Raw genomic sequence first — 14,652 nt, 5'->3', positions numbered from 1 at the left:
ATTCCGAATTAGTTCGTGGCACGCGTCGCAACCGAGCTTCGTCCTCTCGTTAATTGCAGTTAATTAGAATATTTTATCTAACGTACACTCTAATTTTGTATATCGATCGAACGTCGAAAACGCTATTTCCACGGGTGAATTTATTAACATCGATCACGCTCAACTACGAAATATATTCTGCTGCGTTCCTTAACCTAACAACCATACAAGCCATCGTTATTTTCGATGATAGAATGCGAGAGGTACGACGTCTGGATTTTCGTCATCAATTTTACTTATTTACAATGAGAAATGATGTTGGACACACGACAACGACGACTGGTAAGCATTAGTTGAAAAACATTGTTATTTATTATCGTTGCAATCTTTACGTGAACGTTTAGTTATACAGGCGTCAAATCGAAATGATTAATTCTCACAGTACGGTATAGCAAGATATCCGTTTAGATAGTTTTTAACTTCGTATATCATATTTTTAACGTTCCGATATTTTCATACAAATAGATCGAAACTTTACAAGCACGTGGGGAAGCCATTGGAAAGATGACGCAATATGTACGTACGACGGTCCACATCTTTCTTGCTGCCGCTTACTCCGCCATTCTGAATTATTTCGTGGCGTTTGTCGCAAGCCAGCTTCGTCCTCTCGTTGACTGCAGGTAATTAGAATATTTTATTTAACGTGCGTCATTATTTTATATAGCGATTGAATGCAGAAAACACGATTTGAGCGGATAAAATTTGTTAACACCGATCGCGCTCAACTGCGAATTGTAAATTATCGTCCTACCTTCCTTAACCTAACATAAACGTGTAAACAATCGTTCTTTGCGGTTATACAATAGAAGAGCTACGACTTTCGGATTTTCGTCATCAATTTTACTTATTTACAATAATAAATGGTGTTCGACATATAACGACGACTGGTAAGCGTTAGTTGAAAAAGATTATTATTTCTCGTCGCAATAGTCGCTACATGAACGTTTAGTTATACAGGCGTCAAATTGAAACGAATAATTTTTACAGTTTGGTGTAACAAGATATCCGTTTAGATAGTTTTTAACTTCGTATATCATATTTTTAACGTTTCGATATTCTCATACAAATAGATCGAAACAACGAACACGCGGGGAAGCCATTGGAAAGATGACGTAACGCGTACGCGCGACGGTCCATAGCTTCCTTCCTGCCGCCTAATCCGCCATTCCAAATCGTTTCGTGGCACGCGTCGCAACAGAGCTTCGTCCGTTCGTTAATTGCAGTTAATTAGAATAGTTTATTCAACGTGTACCATTATTTTACATACCGATCGAACGTCGAAAAAGCGATATCCGCGGGTAAATTTATTAACATCGATCACGCTCGACTACGAAATATAACTTATTCTACCGCGTTCCTTAACCTAACAACCGTACAAGCCATCGTTACTTTTGATTATAGAATGGGAGAGGTACGACGTCTGGATTTTCGTCTTCAATTTTACTTATTTACAATGAGAAATGGTGTTGGACACACGACGACGAGTGGTAAGCATTAGTCGAAAAAGGTTCTTATTTATTATCGCTGTAATCCTTACTCGAACATTTTATCAAATCGTAACGATTAATTTTCATAATTTTATGTAGCAAGATATCCGTTTCGATAGTTTTTAACTTCGTATATCATATTTTTAACGTTTTGATATTTCTATACAAATAGATCGAAACAACAAGCACGTGGGGAAGCCATTGCAAAGCTGACGTAACGCGCATGCGCGACGATACAGCTTCCTTGTTGCCGCTTAATCCGCCATTCTGAATCAGTTCGTGGCACGTGTTCCAACCAAGCTTCGTCCTCTCGTTAATTGCAGGTAATGAAAATATTTTATTTAACGTGCACCATTATTTTATATACCGATCGAATGCCGAAAACGCGATTTTTCCGATAAAATTTGTTAACATCGGTCGCGCCCAACTGCGAATCGTAAATTGTACCGCGTTCCTTAACCTAACATAACCATGTAAGCAATCATTATTTACGATCGTACAACGGAAGAGCTACGACGTTCGCATTTTCCTCATCAATTTTACTTATTTACAATAATAAATGGTGTACGACACACAACGACGACTGGTAAGCGTTAATTGAAAAAGATTATTTTTTATCGTCGCAATAGTCTCTACATGAACGTTTAGTTATACAGGCGTCAAATTGAAACGAATAATTTTTACAGTTTGGTGTAACAAGATATCCGTTTAGATAGTTTTTAATTTCGTATATCATATTTTTAACGTTTCGATATTCTCATACAAATAGATCGAAACAACAAACGCGGGGAAGCCATTGGAATGATGACGTAACGCGTACGCGCGACGGTCCATAGCTTCCTTCCTGCCGCTTAATCCGCCATTCTAAATTGTCTCGTGCCAAGCGTTGCACTCGAGCTTCGTCCTCTCGTTAATTAGAATTATTAGTTAATTAGAATATTTTATCTAACGTTCACTCAGATTTTATATAGCGACGAATACCAAAAATGCGATTTCCGCGAGTGAATTTATTAATAACGATCACGCTCAATTGCGAAATATAACTTATTCTACTGCGTTCCTTAACCTAACATAATCATCTAAGCCATCGTTCTTTCGATTATAGAATGGAAGAGGTACGATGTCCGGATTATCAATTTTACTTACGTACAATAAGAAGTGATATTCGAAACAGGACGACGAGTGGTGCGCAGTAGTTAAGAAATATTGCTATTGTCACTAATCTTTTCGGGAAAGTTTAGTTAATTCTATATTTACCTTTTCAGGACATAAATTCTGTGAATTTGTTCGTGAGCGTTAACGATACAGTGTGCCCTGTGTTCCTAGAAAGAAGCAAGATGGATTCGGCTAGAGTTCAACAGAGTAGACGTCTTCCATTTAAGTTTATACATTCATTCTTCGATTAAGCAGTGTTCTTTCAGCGAAACTTCTTTTAGTAATTTGCCGTCAGAGTATATTTTTTGTTCGATTGTACATTTTTTGGGAAGTGCGTTTTATATACGTGGAATAGTTGATAATTCGGAATTCATTCAAATTGATTAACGTTGATGTAACATTATTTCTTTAATTTTACATTAGTGGATTCTACATGGATTCTTTCAACCTTCATCGTCGTCATGTGATTAATAATCGACATCATCAGGATAGGGAGGAGTTGTGCACGGTCGTCACCGCGCAGTTGAATCTTTCTAGACGCAACCCACTTTTTATCGAGCACTTGTTTATGGTCGAGATTTGTCTCGTACCATTTTCTGTGCATTTACGCTGGTTGCTCTGCCTTCGTCCAGCATTATAAAATAACCGAGGACATTCTACTCTCCTCCTTATTTTTTAGACCTGCTTCAGATGTCGTTAATTGATCTCACGTCGAGGACGATCGATGGGAAAATCTATGTACGCGAACGCGCTTAATCTACATTATTTTAACGAGTCGTCGTCCGTCTTGGAATATCACTGCGAAATAAAAATTGTAGACTTTTCGTCGATAGTACATGACAGAACGAATACTGCTTAAATCACGGAGTGGATGTATCATTCGACGGATCGTTTCCTGATTGCTGTAATGCGGTTGACAGTTCTTTAGCCGTAAGATATTTTTGAATTATTCATACTTTTACTGCAGCTGTATTTCGTTTTGTATTCTACAGTTTATTTTATTGTGGGTTTCTCAGAAAACCGATCTTCTTGATTTCATTCTTTTTTTTTTCTTTTTTTCTTTTTTTCGACCATTAATAGTGCAGACCTGCGTTCTACTTAGATATGATCTTAGAAGAAATTCTACAAGATATTATATAGAAATGATCTAGGAGAAATATGTAATTGCATGCAGGCTTATGTACATTTTCCTTAAAAATATAGTTTTCACGCTTAGGAGCTTTATTTTGAGAGATATTAAATTGAAAAATTTATATCATATTTTTAATATTCCGATATTTTCGTACAAATGGATCGAAATGTTACAAGCACGTGGGGAAGCCATTGCAAAGGTGACGTAATGCGCAAGCGCGGCGGTCCACAGCCCCCTTACTGCCTCAGAATCCTCGTTGATTGCAGGTAATTAGAATATTTTATTTAACGTACACTCCTATGTTATATACCGCTAGAATATCGAAAACAATTTTCGCTGGTAAATTTATTAACATCGATCACGCTCAATTACGAAATATAACATATTTTACTACGTTCCTTAACGTAACATAACCATCTAAGTCATCGTTACTTTCAATTATAGAATGGAAGAGGTAGGACGTCCAGATTTTCGTCATCAATTTTACTTATTTACAATAATAAATGGTGTTCGACACACAACAACGACTGGTAAGCGTTAGTTGAAAAAAATAGTTATTTATTGTCACTATAATATTTTCGAGAACGTTTACTTAATTCTATATCTACTTTTTCAGGATGTAGACGTGATTTCTTTCGTTATTGTTGACATTACATCGTGGCTAGTTTTCTTAAAAATAAGCAAGATGAATTTAGTTACATTCGAACAGAATTGACATCTTGACAGTACGAACGCTACTTAAATCGTGGAAGGAAGCGTTCCTTGATCTAACAACCAGCTAAGGAATCATTATTTTCGATGATAGAAAGAAAGAAGTATAAAGTTCAAAATTTTCGTCATCAGTTTTACTTATCTATGATAAGCAATGGTATTGGACACAGGACGACAACTGATAAGCAATAGTTGACATATATTATTATTTATTTTCACGTTACCCTTTACGATAACGTTTAGCTAATTCTACATTTATTTTTTCAGGTTATAGGCATTGCGATTTCGTCCGTTATTGTTAACAATGCATCGTGGCCCGTGTTCCTTGAAATAAGCATGGTGAATTTAGTTACAGTCGAACAGAATTGACATCTGTTTACACATTCATTCTTCGATTAAACAGTGTTCTGTTAACGATACTTTTACATCCGAGTATATTTTTCTTCCGATTACATTTTTCATTTAATATACATCGAGTAGCTGATAATTCAAAGTTTATTCAAGTTGGATAACGTTATCGTAACTTCATTCCTTTAATCGATGAAAAAATCTATTTAAGCGAACGCGTCTTAAATAACACTATTTCAACGAATCATATGGTCTCTCTTGAAATATCGCTGCGAAATAGAAACGATAGGCTTTTCGTCGATAGTATACGACAGAACGAACACTGTTTAAATCGAAATATATGTGTTAATTGGGTCGTGGATTCCCGGATAGCAGTTCCTAAGTATCACGCTCGTTAGAGCAAGATGGTTCTCTATTCTCTTGTCTGATGAGGAATACTTAACATTTTGATATTTTTATTATAACACTATTTTTATTAACTTTGTTAATTTTTTTTTTTTTTTTTTTTTTCTTTTAGGAAGCCTATGTTGTAATTTCGTTCTACTGTTTGGATACGGATAAAAGAACAATTCAACGCTCTAGTTGGAAATGGTCTTTGTAAAATTGCGACTCATGGTTAGCATTGTTTAATGATATTTTAGTATTTTTTATCGCCATGTACTTTATTATAGGTTTCAATACTGCATTTTTATTATTTTCCTAAAATAGGAAAGCCTCCTTCCTCTAGGATCTATCATGAATATGAAGATGAGAAAGGAAAGGAAAGGAGCCAGGAAGATGCGATGGAAGCAATAACGAAGGATGGAATCTTGAAGAATCTTCCATTGGATTAAAATCAGCAGGAAAACAACGCTTCCTTCATTTTACCGAACCGAAAGAAGACTCGCCTCTCCTTCGTGCGTATTGCTTCTTTAAATCTGCTTAAGCTCCAACGTTCTACGTAATTCTCGGCGATATTGCGCACCCCTAAGCGTTTCTGCGTGACACCCTAAGCGATCCTGCGATACCCTAAGCGTTTCTGCGACACCCTGAGCGTTTCTGCGACACCCTGAGCGTTTCTGCGACACCCTGAGCGTTTCTGCGATACCCTGAGCGTTTCTGCGATACCCTAAGCGTTTCTGCGATACCCTGAGCGTTTCTGCGATACCCTGAGCGTTTCTGCGATACCCTGAGCGTTTCTGCGATACCCCGAGCGTTTCTGCGACACCCTGAGGGTTTCTGCGACACCCTGAGGGTTTCTGCGACACCCCGAGCGTTTCTGCGACACCCCGAGCGTTTCTGCGACACCCCGAGCGTTTCTGCGACACCCCGAGCGTTTCTGCGACACCCCGAGCGTTTCTGCGACACCCCGAGCGTTTCTGCGACACCCCGAGCGTTTCTGCGACACCCCGAGCGTTTCTGCGACACCCCGAGCGTTTCTGCGACACCCCGAGCGTTTCTGCGACACCCCGAGCGTTTCTGCGACACCCCGAGCGTTTCTGCGACACCCCGAGCGTTTCTGCGACACCCCGAGCGTTTCTGCGACACCCCGAGCGTTTCTGCGACATCCCGAGCGTTTCTGCGACATCCCGAGCGTTTCTGCGACACTACCTTGAGCGTACCTTGGATACCCTAAGCGATCTTGCATGATACCCTGAGCGTTTCTGCGACACCCTCAGCGTACCTGCGCAATCCCTAACGTCGTATTCTGTTCAATTCTCAGCGTTTTGCGTAACCACCAGCATTTCAAACGATTCCCCTGCTTTAGTCTTGCGCATAATTGCGATGTTTTACGAAAAATTACAAGATAGAAACAAATTTGTTAGAATCATTGTTATAATATTGTTGGAGTTTATAGAGCGTTGAAAAAATGAAACTTCAATTGGAAGGTAGTACATCAGTTGATTTTTTCTTTCCGGAAGGTTAACATAAAATTGTTTTATACTTCACAAGATATTACGTGCGGTGCAACGTTTAAGCGGTTGTATTATTGTTTAAATCTTATTTTATATCGACCAATCGTATATTATAGATTCTTTAAATAATTGTAAAGTGATAGAAAGCATACATAAACTTGGGTGCGTTAAGAAAACTATTATTTAAGTATAATTTTATATCGAACAAACGTATATTGTAAACCGTTTAAATAATTGTATAGTGATAAGAAGCGTATATAAACAATGGTGCGTTGAGAAAAATATTTAAATATAATTTTAACTCGAGTAAACGTATAGTATAGAATGTTCAAATAATTAGTTAAACTAATAGAAAGTATACATAAATTCTGATGCGTTGAGAGAATTATCGTTTAATTATAATTTTATACCGAACAAACGTATATTGTAAAATTGTTTAAATAATTGTAAAGTGATAGAAAGCATACATAAATTTGATGCATTAAGAGAATTTTAGACCACCGTTGGGCGTATCGAAAACCGTCGTCCAGTATTTATCCGTAACAACAAACATCTTTTTAGACAATTCTTAGGATATCGCGTGACCCCAGCTTCGCGAATAATTGAAATGCTCATATACTAAAAAAGAAAAAATATTATTTTTATCATTGTAATAAGAAAGCGTCGAAAAAAAGGAAGGCAGTATGTAAGCAGATTTCTGTTCTGCGAAACGTTCGATTAAAATTATTTTCTACGTACTACGAGCGGTATAAAGCTTGAGCGGCGGGGTTGTATTCTGTAAATATTAGTTTGATACTACCGAGCGTACATATGTAGCGTACATTGCTTAAATGATTGTAAAACGACAAAAAATAAAAATGATCTAGGTTTAGCGCGGTTCAACGCGGTCCAACGCGTGTACCGGAAATTTTAGGGCATGGTAGAGCGTTTCAACTACCGTGAATCCATTCGTGCGTAATTAAGCGTGTTGCGTAATTCCGAACAGATTGGCGTAACCCTTAGAAATATTGCGTAAACCCCTAACCCTTATTTAGGTAAATTCTCTGGCTCTGCCAGACGCAACCCAGCGATTTCGCCCACTACGTGGTTCGGCGTAAGTATCCATTTGGCAAGGTATGGGTTTTTTTTTACACGTAAGTCCTGTCGATTTTTCGCAACGTCCAACGTGGACACCCAGAGTTTTGTCTTTTTCAGGTTATCTGCAACCTCGGAGTTATTTATTCACCTACATACTATCGAGATTACTGAAGCGATGGTATTTTTTTTGCATAATGTTGAGGGCATTGCGTCGTTTTGAACGAATGCGCGTAATCAGTAGTTTTTTTTTTTGTATGAAGCCCACCGTATCTATATAATCCTTACAGATTTTGTGTAAACCTTTGCGTGTATTCAGCTGAACTTCTGTGGTCTAACTTCGGTGTAATCCAGATGCGACCCAACGATTTGCAGTAAGTATTTTTCTCACTTACTGCCTTTATGTTCGTTCCGTAATTCTACGCGTGTTGCGTAAATTGCATAGTATCTGCAACCCGCAGCTCATTTTCCTAGATACCAGCGAAGTTATTTAAACTGCGGCATTTTTTTTTCATAGTTCGGGATATTTTCGTTTTATCCGAAGAATCCGCGTTATTATATAGCCTAACGTCTCTGTGTAAACCGTGGCGTGTATTTAGCTTCATTTTAGCGTGTCTACTTAACTCTAACGTTTCCACATTATCACTTAGTTATCGACCGTATTTTTTTTTTAACGTGATCTCTATTCGTCGCGTAATTCTTCGCGTATATCGTAATTTGGAGGGTATTTAGAGCCCTAGCTTATTTTCCATGATACTAGATGGGTTACTTACCCGACAGAATATTTGCATAGTCCCAGGGGTACTTCCGATGAATCGTTGCAATGTCCAACTTCTTTACAACGCCAAGCGATTTTGCGAAACCTTTGCACGATTTGAAAGCCCTAGTGTAACGTAGCGTAACGTATTTTTACATAACGATCCCGAGATTTGTCGAAAGTACTTCTTTTTTCTTTTTTCATAATGCTTGTCGGAGGTTTTTCTTTTTGACATTCTTAACAGCTGCGTTATTCGTAGAATACTCTAAGCAGCTTATTTTCGTAGATACTAGCTAGGTTATTGAAACGACAGCATTTTTTCTTTTTTCCTTTTTTTTTATAATTCGTGGGGCACTCGTTAGATCCGACGAATCTGCGTAAATACTAGGGTTTTACTCGTAGATGACCGTGTACTTTCATGTGTATCTGCAACTATCAGCTTATTAATCGAAGATATTACCGAGGTTATATGATCGACTGCATTTATTTTGCATAATCTGTGGGGCACTCGCGTTATTTCCGAAGAATCTACGTAAATACTAGGGTTTTCAGGAAATGCAGCGTTTCTGTGTAATCCTTGTAGATTTGGCGTCGGTAATAGGGCGTATTAGGTAGCCTCCGAGAATGCGGCGTAATCCGATTGTTTCCGCGTTACCACCCTGTGATTTCGCGTAAGTACTTGCATTTATACGTAATACTTGTGTAAATTCCTGTCGGTTTTCGATAACTCGTGGATGACCGTGTAGTTCCCGTGTATTTACAACTGTCGGCTTATTAATCGAAGATATTACCGAGGTTATATGATCGACTGCATTTTTTTTTGCATAATCTGTGGGGCACTCGCGTTATTTCCGACGAATCTGCGTAAATACTAGGGTTTTCAGGAAATGCAGCGTTTCTGTGTAATCCTTGTAGATTTGGCGTCGGTAATAGGGCGTATTAGGTAGCCTCCGAGAATGCGGCGTAATCTGATTCTTTCCGCATTACCACCCTGTGATTTCGCGTAAGTACTTGCCTTTGTACGTAATACTTGTGTAAATTCCTGTCGGTTTTCGATAACTCGTCGATGACCGTGTAGTTCCCGTGTATTTACAACTGTCGGCTTATTTATCGAAGATATTACCGAGGTTATTTTATCGACTGCATTTTTTTTTTTTGCATAATCCGCGGGGCACTCGTTATATCCGACGAATTTGCGTAACTACTAGCATTTTCATAAAGTCCGGCATTTCTGCGTAACCTACAGATTTTACAAAAATCTAAGTACGCAATCTACAGCGTGGGACATAACCCCACTGTCTTCGCTTTACCATCCGGTGATTAGAAGTATTTGTCCGTTTTCTTTTTAGGTAATCCCTCGGTTTTTCAATAATTCCTAACGTACCGACGTAGTTCCTAGGTTTATCAGCAATACCCAGGTTATTTTCTTAGATACTAGCGAGGTTACTTAAACGATATTTTTGTCCTCCGAGCTTTCTCCGTAATCTCATTTTTTTCCGCATAACCATCTCGTGATTTCGCTCAAGTATATTGTTTTTCCGTAATGGATGTCGATTTTTCCTAACTCCTAGATGACCGTGTAATTTCCAGGATATCTGTAACGATCAGCTTATTAATTCTAGATATTAACGAGGTTATTTAGTCGATAGCATTTTTGAATAGTCCCTGAGGCGGTTGCATTATTTACGTAGACTATACGAACTACCAGCATCTTTATAAAGCTCATCGTTTCTGGGTAACCCTTACAGATTTTGGCTTATCCGACTGGCGATTTGAAGTAAGTATTTGTGCTTTATTTTTTATTCTTATGTAATATCTGTCTTCAATAATTACTAATATACCGACGTAATTTCTAGGTTATCCGTAGTACCCATCTTATTTCCCTAGATTCTAGAGAGGTTACTTAAACGACAACATTGTTGCATAATCCCAGGGGCATATTCGTTATTTCTTACGAATCAAGTAACGACCAGCGTCTTCATAAAGTGCAGCATTTCTGTATATTCTCGTAGATTTGTCGTCAATCCCAGAACGTATTTAGGTGGCCTCCGAGCGTCAGGCGTAACGTCATAGTGTCTGCATAAGCGAATAAATTTGTTTTTACCTAACGCTTGTCAAAATGCTTGTCGATTTTGCATAATTCCTAGATGTCCGTGTAATTTCCACGGTATCTTCATCCACCAACTTACTAATCCTAGATATTAACGTAGTTATTTAATAAACAGCAATTAGCATAGTCCGTGGGGCGTTTGCGTTATTATCGAAAAATCGGCGTAACCACCAGCATTTCCATAAAGCTCGTTTCTATGTAACCCTTACAAATTTTGCAAAAATTCTAGTACGTATTATGGTGGTTTACAGTGGTTCGACGTAATTCCACAGTAATCGCATAAAAACCATCCAGTGATATGAAGTAATTATTTTTCTTATGTTCCTCTCTCTTAGGTAATCGATTGGTTTTTCCTGTTTATCTGTAATGCCCAGCTTATTTTTCTAAATATTACGTAGAATCGATAAATGACAACATATTTGCATAATCCCAGGGGTACCGCCGTATGGGTGTGAACGTAAGTGTGTACGTACGAATGAGAGCGTAGAGTGCCTCTACCGGCCATTTTCTAAAACAGGTAGCAGGCCTCCGTAATTTCCGTGTAATCACTCTCAGACTGATTTTAGTGTATAATATTTGTTTCATTTTATTGTATACTATTTGCCTGATTTTATTGTATAATATTTGTCTCATTTTAATATATACTATTTGTCTAATTTTATTGCATGATATTTGTGTGATTTTATTATATAATATTAAACAGAGGAGAAACTATAAGTAGACATCAGAATTTGAATGTTTGTGATTGATCATTTATACGACGCCTTTGAATAATCGTCTAAAAAGAAAACGGTTACATCAAGCTTGCGTCTTTATTGAATAAGAGACACGACTGAGCTTCGATGACATTCCGCCTGCAGTACGTCTGATTTGCGTTCAGTATTCTATCAGACTTCCTTCTGTTTCATGTTAAATTATGCGGCATAAGCTGTGGAAAGATTGTAAAAGAGACGTATAAGAACTGTATGAGAGTTGTGCAAAAGTTGTGTGAGATGTCCAAAATGTGTGTAAAAGTTGTGTGAGACTTACGTAAAAGGTGCGTAAAACTTGTGAGAAAATTCTGTAAAAGTTGTAGAAAAAGTATTGTCTGAAGGTTGTGTCTGAGGTTGTGTCTGAGGTTGTGTCTGAAGGTTGTGTTTGAAGGTTGGGTCTGAGGTTGTGTCTGCAGGTTGTGTCTGAAGGTAGTGTCTGAAGGTTGGGTCTGAGGTTGGGTCTGAAGGTTGTGTCCGAAGGTTGCGTCCGAAGGTTGGGTCTAAGGTTGTGTCTGCAGGTTGTGTCTGAAGGTTGTGTCCGAAGGTTGCGTCCGAAGGTTGGGTCTAAGGTTGTGTCTGCAGGTTGTGTCTGAAGGTAGTGTCTGAAGGTTGGGTCTGAGGTTGCGTCTGAAGGTTGTGTCCGAAGGTTGCGTCCGGAGGTTGTGTCCGAGGTTGCGTCTGAAGGTTGCGTCCGAAAGTTGCGTCCGAAGGTTGTGTCCGGGGTTGCGTCTGAAGGTTGTGTCTGAAGGTTGTGTCCGAGGTTGTGTCTGAAGGTTGTGTCCGAGGTTGTGTCTGAAGGTTGTGTCTGAAGGTTGTGTCCGGGGTTGTGTCTGAAGGTTGTGTTCGAGGTTGTGTCTGAAGGTTGTGTCCGGGGTTGTGTCCGGGGTTGCGTCTGGGTTGCGTCTGGGTTGCGTCTGGGTTGCGTCTGGGTTGCGTCTGGGTTGCGTCTGGGTTGCGTCTGGGTTGCGTCTGGGTTGCGTCTGGGTTGCGTCTGGGTTGCGTCTGGGTTGCGTCTGGGTTGCGTCTGGGTTGCGTCTGGGTTGCGTCTGGGTTGCGTCTGGGTTGCGTCTGGGTTGCGTCTGGGTTGCGTCTGGGTTGCGTCTGGGTTGCGTCTGGGTTGCGTCTGGGTTGCGTCTGGGTTGCGTCTGGGTTGCGTCTGGGTTGCGTCTGGGTTGCGTCTGGGTTGCGTCTGGGTTGCGTCTGGGTTGCGTCTGGGTTGCGTCTGGGTTGCGTCTGGGTTGCGTCTGGGTTGCGTCTGGGTTGCGTCTGGGTTGCGTCTGGGTTGCGTCTGGGTTGCGTCTGGGTTGCGTCTGGGTTGCGTCTGGGTTGCGTCTGGGTTGCGTCTGGGTTGCGTCTGGGTTGCGTCTGGGTTGCGTCTGGGTTGCGTCTGGGTTGCGTCTGGGTTGCGTCTGGGTTGCGTCTGGGTTGCGTCTGGGTTGCGTCTGGGTTGCGTCTGGGTTGCGTCTGGGTTGCGTCTGGGTTGCGTCTGGGTTGCGTCTGGGTTGCGTCTGGGTTGCGTCTGGGTTGCGTCTGGGTTGCGTCTGGGTTGCGTCTGGGTTGCGTCTGGGTTGCGTCTGGGTTGCGTCTGGGTTGCGTCTGGGTTGCGTCTGGGTTGCGTCTGGGTTGCGTCTGGGTTGCGTCTGGGTTGCGTCTGGGTTGCGTCTGGGTTGCGTCTGGGTTGCGTCTGGGTTGCGTCTGGGTTGCGTCTGGGTTGCGTCTGGGTTGCGTCTGGGTTGCGTCTGGGTTGCGTCTGGGTTGCGTCTGGGTTGCGTCTGGGTTGCGTCTGGGTTGCGTCTGGGTTGCGTCTGGGTTGCGTCTGGGTTGCGTCTGGGTTGCGTCTGGGTTGCGTCTGGGTTGCGTCTGGGTTGCGTCTGGGTTGCGTCTGGGTTGCGTCTGGGTTGCGTCTGGGTTGCGTCTGGGTTGCGTCTGGGTTGCGTCTGGGTTGCGTCTGGGTTGCGTCTGGGTTGCGTCTGGGTTGCGTCTGGGTTGCGTCTGGGTTGCGTCTGGGTTGCGTCTGGGTTGCGTCTGGGTTGCGTCTGGGTTGCGTCTGGGTTGCGTCTGGGTTGCGTCTGGGTTGCGTCTGGGTTGCGTCTGGGTTGCGTCTGGGTTGCGTCTGGGTTGCGTCTGGGTTGCGTCTGGGTTGCGTCTGGGTTGCGTCTGGGTTGCGTCTGGGTTGCGTCTGGGTTGCGTCTGGGTTGCGTCTGGGTTGCGTCTGGGTTGCGTCTGGGTTGCGTCTGGGTTGCGTCTGGGTTGCGTCTGGGTTGCGTCTGGGTTGCGTCTGGGTTGCGTCTGGGTTGCGTCTGGGTTGCGTCTGGGTTGCGTCTGGGTTGCGTCTGGGTTGCGTCTGGGTTGCGTCTGGGTTGCGTCTGGGTTGCGTCTGGGTTGCGTCTGGGTTGCGTCTGGGTTGCGTCTGGGTTGCGTCTGGGTTGCGTCTGGGTTGCGTCTGGGTTGCGTCTGGGTTGCGTCTGGGTTGCGTCTGGGTTGCGTCTGGGTTGCGTCTGGGTTGCGTCTGGGTTGCGTCTGGGTTGCGTCTGGGTTGCGTCTGGGTTGCGTCTGGGTTGCGTCTGGGTTGCGTCTGGGTTGCGTCTGGGTTGCGTCTGGGTTGCGTCTGGGTTGCGTCTGGGTTGCGTCTGGGTTGCGTCTGGGTTGCGTCTGGGTTGCGTCTGGGTTGCGTCTGGGTTGCGTCTGGGTTGCGTCTGGGTTGCGTCTGGGTTGCGTCTGGGTTGCGTCTGGGTTGCGTCTGGGTTGCGTCTGGGTTGCGTCTGGGTTGCGTCTGGGTTGCGTCTGGGTTGCGTCTGGGTTGCGTCTGGGTTGCGTCTGGGTTGCGTCTGGGTTGCGTCTGGGTTGCGTCTGGGTTGCGTCTGGGTTGCGTCTGGGTTGCGTCTGGGTTGCGTCTGGGTTGCGTCTGGGTTGCGTCTGGGTTGCGTCTGGGTTGCGTCTGGGTTGCGTCTGGGTTGCGTCTGGGTTGCGTCTGGGTTGCGTCTGGGTTGCGTCTGGGTTGCGTCTGGGTTGCGTCTGGGTTGCGTCTGGGTTGCGTCTGGGTTGCGTCTGGGTTGCGTCTGGGTTGCGTCTGGGTTGCGTCTGGGTTGCGTCTGGGTTGCGTCTGGGTTGCGTCTGGGTTGCGTCTGGGTTGCGTCTGGGTTGCGTCTGGGTTGCGTCTGGGTTGCGTCTGGGTTGCGTCTGGGTTGCGTC

The 14,652-nt window shown here is 42.5% G+C and overlaps 1 long non-coding RNA gene across 16 annotated transcripts; it reads left to right on the top strand.

Annotated features, from left to right (window-relative positions):
• On the top strand, nucleotides 1–12,116 carry LOC127061950 (uncharacterized). Of its 16 annotated transcripts, none has more exons than XR_007781044.1 (12): nucleotides 231–321; nucleotides 505–659; nucleotides 1,441–1,526; nucleotides 1,699–1,849; nucleotides 2,792–3,611; nucleotides 3,990–4,079; nucleotides 4,258–4,343; nucleotides 4,430–4,681; nucleotides 4,792–5,487; nucleotides 5,581–9,393; nucleotides 9,726–11,914; nucleotides 12,081–12,116. It is a non-coding gene; the product is annotated as an uncharacterized LOC127061950 (long non-coding RNA). The 16 variants fall into 16 exon arrangements; XR_007781030.1 differs by having other exon boundaries at nucleotides 4,430–4,715; XR_007781031.1 differs by having other exon boundaries at nucleotides 4,430–5,487; nucleotides 9,726–10,375; nucleotides 10,455–11,914.
• Nucleotides 12,117–14,652: the final 2,536 nt, after the last annotated feature.

The sequence above is a fragment of the Vespula vulgaris genome, chromosome 2 (assembly GCF_905475345.1).
Source record: "Vespula vulgaris chromosome 2, iyVesVulg1.1, whole genome shotgun sequence".
In the NCBI taxonomy this organism is placed as follows: Eukaryota; Metazoa; Arthropoda; class Insecta; order Hymenoptera; family Vespidae; genus Vespula; species Vespula vulgaris.
The sequence above is the reverse complement of the archived record's forward strand: the minus strand, read 5'-3'. Positions and strand labels throughout refer to the sequence as shown.